The sequence below is a fragment of the Leiobunum rupestre genome, chromosome 8 (assembly GCF_980474605.1).
Source record: "Leiobunum rupestre chromosome 8, qqLeiRupe1.1.hap1, whole genome shotgun sequence".
NCBI classification, from domain to species: domain Eukaryota; kingdom Metazoa; phylum Arthropoda; class Arachnida; order Opiliones; family Sclerosomatidae; genus Leiobunum; species Leiobunum rupestre.
The window spans coordinates 51,112,127-51,118,126 of record NC_143391.1 but is presented as its reverse complement, the minus strand read 5'-3'; positions in this window follow the sequence as shown (position 1 = coordinate 51,118,126).

Sequence of the window (6,000 nt, the reverse complement as noted above, 5' to 3'; positions counted from 1 at the left end):
TACTAAATGAATTGGGATCTTTTTATTACACGTACAAATTAAATTTAATTACAAAAATGATTAAAATGACCACCTTGGGCTTCAATACACGCATGGGCCCGTCATACAAATGATTCTTGAACCCTTCTGAAGACTCTAGGCGTGTTACGGATAGTTCACAGGCCTCAATTATTCGTTGTCGTAGGTATTAATGTCGCGAACTTCAGTCTTGGTAACCAATTCTTTAATATGTCCCCAGAGATAAAAGTTGGGAGGGATACAATTGGGAGATCAAACGGGCCCCGCAACGGTTCCCCCTCGACCAATCCTTCTTAAAGGAAACGCCTCGTGAAGGTGCGCTCTTACTTCTCGGCTAAAGTGTGGTGGAGCTCCTTCGCGCAACAAGCACATGCACCTTAACGTTCATAATGCTACGTCTTCAAGTAATTCTGGCAAAATATCTCGTAGAAACCGTAAATACTCCTCACCATTTAGTCTGGGTTGAAGAAAGTAAGGTCCAAGTAAAGTGTTACCAACGATTCCACACCAGACATTAAGGCTAAATTGCTGTTGGTGTTAAGTAACATAAGTCTATGTATTTGTACCCCGCTGCTCAGCCTTAAGCACTACAGCTGCCTACGAGACTAACCAGGCCGGGACAAAAGTGCGCTTTGCGAAAAAACGTTCGGCCAGTGAGACAGCCATCGTGACTGCCCCACCTATAGCAAACAAACGCCCTCATCATGGCCCAACAAAAGGCGACACCATGGGCTGCCCGAAACCCACCCTCGCACAGCTGAGGACTAGAGTGACTTCTTCTTCCACTGCAAACAACCCTCCCAGTAGGTCATAGAATGCCGAGTATGGAACACCCCTGAGGTTAAAGTGACCCAGCGCTCCAAGCACGGGACGCCCCAAGGACTCCAGTGACCCAGTAAAACGGGTGTGGATCGCCCTCAAGAGCCCAGCGACCCAGAACGCCGGGTATGGAGCCCCCCAAAGGCTCCAGTGACCCCATCATACCACTAGATAGGGACAGTGGGAAGTTTAACTAACATAAGTATATGTATTTGTACCCCGCTGCTCCGCCTTAAGCACTACAGCGGCCACCTAAAACAACCAGCCCCGGACAAAAGTGCGCTTTGCGAAACAACGTTCGGCCAGTGAGACAGCCATTTTGACCGCCTCACATATAGCAAACAAACGCCCTCATCACGGCCCAACAAAAGGCGACACCATGGGCTGCACGAGACCCACCCTCGCACAGCTGAGGACTAGAGTGACTTCCTCTTCCACTGCAAACTACCCTCCTTAGTAGGTCACAGAATGACGAGTGTGGAACACCCATGAGGTTCCAGTGACCCAACGCCCCGATCACATGACCTTGAGAGCCGGGTATGGAGCCCCCCACAGGCTTCAGTGACCCCATCACACCACTAGATCCTGGTAACATAAGTATATGTATTTGTACCCCGCTGCTCCGCCTTAAGCACTACAGCGGCCACCTTAAACAACCAGCCCTGGACAAAAGTGCGCTTTGCGAAACAACGTTCGGCCAGTGAGACAGCCATTTTGACCGCCTCACATATAGCAAACAAACGCCCTCATCACGGCCCAACAAAAGGCGACACCATGGGCTGCCCGAGACCCACCCTCGCACAGCTGAGGACTAGAGTGGCTTCCTCTTCCACTGCAAACTACCCTCCTTAGTAGGTCACAGAATGACGAGTGTGGAACACCCATGAGGTTCCAGTGACCCAGCGCCCCGATCACATGACCTTGAGAGCCGGGTATGGAGCCCCCCACAGGCTCCAGTGACCCCATCACACCACTAGATAGGGACAGTGGGAAAGATCCTGGTAACAGTTGACACGGGAAGGTTTCTTTGACTCCCGTGATGGTCATAATCCCGATTGATACTACCGTCACGAGAAAAATTGGCTTCATCAGCCATTAGGATTATAACCTTATATTGTGGATCTTCAGTGACTCTGTCCACAAACCAGTGGCAAAACTCAACTCTAGGATAGTCTGTTTCGATCAGAGATTTGACCTTTTGCAGATTGTAAGGGTGATTCTGGTAGTGTTCGTAAGTTGTCAAAATTAAGTCGGGGTCGGGGTTAAGCTATCCCCGAAAAATAATAGTCGGGGTCAGGGGTTTCGGGGTCGGGGCCAAGGTTAAGCTATCCCGGATACAAAATATTTTGGATAAGGTAAGACCAGTTGGCCACCGCCTAAATCATCTATACTGGCTTATTTATAACTAAAAGAGCATAATAATGTCGTGGAAAAAGGCAAACCCATACACCCTTAGTAGACACAGGTAGGCAGATTAATTCAAAAACTGTGGGGTTACGTGATTTCTTATCGTTTGATATATAAATTGCCATCCTGAGTTAAAGAGTGGATTCCGCCCACCCTCAGGATACGCGGGTGGGCAAACCAATACAAAAGCTGTTGAAGCCATGTGATTTCCTATCGTTAGATTTATAAAATACCATCCTAAGTTGAAGGATTAAAACTTGGGCGCCACCCACCCTCAGGATACGCGGGTGGACAAATCAATACCAAAGCTGTTGAGGCCATGTGATTTATTATCGTTTGATATATAATTTACCATCCTATGCTAAAGAGTGGCCACCGCACACCCTCAGGATACCCGGGTGGGCAAACCAAATTTAACCAATACAAAAGTTGAGAGGCCATTTGATTTCCTATCGTTAGATAGACGGAAAGTATCAAAGGTGAAATAGGTAAGCAAAACACGACGAATGAGCGCGTCAAAGAGCTCTATCGAATGAGAGCAACTTGTTATTATCGGTCACTCTCCCTTTAAGGGAGCTGGTCGGAGGGGGCGGAAATTAACGGCACTGCGTGGGCGTTAAAGAGTCCTGTAGAATGAGACCAACCTTTTTTTCGGTCACTCTCCCTTTAAGGGGGTTGGTCGGAGGGGCCGGAAATTAACGGCACGCGTGAGGGGCGGAAAATCTCTGGACCAACTATAAAAGTGTTCAAGGCTAAAAGTTCAAGCATGAAATTTGAAGAGAACGGTGTGGCTTACTTGGTAATGACGTCGGTTTTGGAGATTGCGCGGCCAGAAATCTGGGTTCGAATCCCGGTGACGCGAATAACAAAAATTGTATAAATTATTTTTCGCAGCTCCATCTATCGTGTCGTCACTTTCCACGACAAACAAACAAACTACAACACTTAACGATATTCCGTCAATAGCAATAGTCCCACTTCGATATATATATATATATCGATGTCGAACTAAAAATTGATCCCAAATAACCGATTACTTAGGCATTAAAAAAAATATGACTTGCTTTTTAAAGTGACTAAACGACGACTCCGACGAGACTGGACTCACTGGAGAGTGGAGACGCGAACTCGCCAAATTCAACTAAAATGAATTACAAGTTCACAACTTCCAAAGGTCGCCTTTTCTAATAAGGCTATTCTCATTACGCCAAAAACATGGGGCGAGGGAGAGAAAGTCAAATATAAACAAGTTGGCAAGCCAAAATATACCTCTCCTCGGAAGAGTTTATAATTTTCAGTGAAGTGTAACATGTATCTGTGGTTCTGTGGTAGAACGCTCACCGCCCGATACTAACGCAAGTTGAACAACCGGCGCGACGGTAGGCGTTAACGGAAAAAAAAAAAAAACAACCAAACTCAACGCATTCGCAAATTTATCCGTTAACGCTTACCGCCACACGGTGGTTTTGCCAATAACTGCCAAAATGGTTAATCGACTGCGTACGCAGTGAGCCAGGAAACTACGTACGCAGTGATTACCCTTTGCCCCGAAAATGCGAACGCGTTCGCAGGCCTCACAGAGAGCCCCACAGACAGACAGACAGACACGGTGGTTGTATAGCCCCTCCTGGGGTACAAAGTCCCCTCGGAGAGGTAAAAAACATATAAAGGGGAATAAATAGGCTCCAATTCCAAAGCTCAAACTTTGAACATACATTCCTGAATATTAACCCCGAAAAATAACACCCCGACTTAATTTTTGATCCTCGGTACCGGGATCGATTCGGGGGGAAATGTCGAGGTTTTTCGGAGTCGGGGTCGGGGTCGGGTTCCCCGTACAAACACTAGATTCTGGTGACCATGAAATACTCGCCACGCTATGACGTGATTCACCCCCAATTACCTTTTCACTTTCCGGGTACTACTTTCAGGATCATTGTCGAAAATGGTAAGCACCTACGTATTTTTAATTATTGCTTCTTCATTTATTTATCAACAAAAAGAACTAAAAACTATTTTCAATATATTAAAAGTTACGAAGAAATGACTAAGAAAAATGCTAGTTTTAAAGACAAAGTGTAATTACTTGTTCTTCAACGTCTTATGAAACATCTGTCCTTTCACGATTTCCGGCTGATTGAATATAACCACGCTCTCGTAAACGTCTATCAACGGCTTCAAACGTGCGTCTTTCTGGTAATCGTCTATCGAGGAATTTCTCCTGATATAACCGCTTCGCATTTAAACTATTACCATGGGCCTATCCGTACATGAAATGCATATTCGCGTACTCAGAGTCTATCTGAAGTTAAGAAACATCACACTAGTCGCGAAAAGTGTTAAGTCACACCAACCGCAATGTAGTCGTATTGCAAGTAACCATTTATTTAAAAATTACTTTATCCCATCTAGGCTAAATGTGAGGCGAATGCATGGTTAATTCAAGATAATTTGCCGGAATCACTGGAAAACGAACATAAGCAAATAGGAGGCACATGTGGTAATTGAACAATGGAGCCCCACCCCATTGTAGCCTAGAAGGGCTCACCTTGATGCGACGTTTCCTTTGAGATGGGTTGGTCAAGGGGTCACTGTTGCGTGGTCCGTGCGATACCTCGACTTTAATCTATGGGGACATATTAAAGACCTGGTTCGCGACATTGATGACCTACGAGAACCAATAATTAAAGCCTGTGAAACTATCCGGAACACTCCTGGAATCTTGGAAAGGGTTCAAGAATCATGGGTAGGTGGTCATTTTAAACAATTTTTTTAAATAATGAAATTTGTACGGGTTTCATGCCAATTGAAGAACAAAAAGAGCCCAATTCATTTAGAATCTTTCTTTTAAAGAACGATGACACTTTGAAACACCTTCGATTTACGTAAAATGTAATTTACAAACTTATCCTACTTATTCTAATTTAATATCGCACTTTTAATATTAGTGATCGTTTTCTTATCCTTTTCGATAAAAAACAAATACCATATACCAATGAGAAACAATGGTTCAGTGATAAAATATCCGCCCATTAATCTAGTAATCCGAGTGTGTATCCCAGTAAAAAAATGAATATTTAAGTAATAAGTACTTAATTATTTCCAGTTTGAATATTAAAAATACATCCAAATATTTAATAATAATATAAATCAAACACTGGTATTTTTTATAATTAGAAATCGCATTATGTCACATCAACTTCGGTTACAAGTAGAGGTCTGCGTTTGAATAAGAAATTATACGATTGTTTTTATTTATCCATAACCGAGAATTATTCAGAAATATTCGAAGAATATGATTAATTTTGCATGTTAAATCGTTGTTTAATCGTATAATTTATTCGTATAAAACAAATGATACTAATTTTAATGATTAATTGAAATTTTGGTGGTTAAATTATTTGTTCCGCCGACCTCTAGTTACAACTTAATAACCGCATTGTATAATAAGCGTCGGTGGTTCTTTGGTAGAACCCCCGCCTGTCATGCAGGAGGACGCAGGTTTGAAAACCGCACGATGCTATAGCAAATTGGTAATAAGACGTATATCGTGTACATCCAGAGGTGGAAACACTGCCTTTTGGATGCCAAGAAGTTTATCGTAACCCTGTGCACTCGGTCCGTCCAAAAAAAAGAACACAACACAAGAATTCATAAGTTCCTCGGTGAGGTAAAAATTATCTTCATTTGGTAGACAAATAAAAATGCAAAAATTTCATTCAAACTTATCTTAATTCTAGTTCTATCGATATTTGA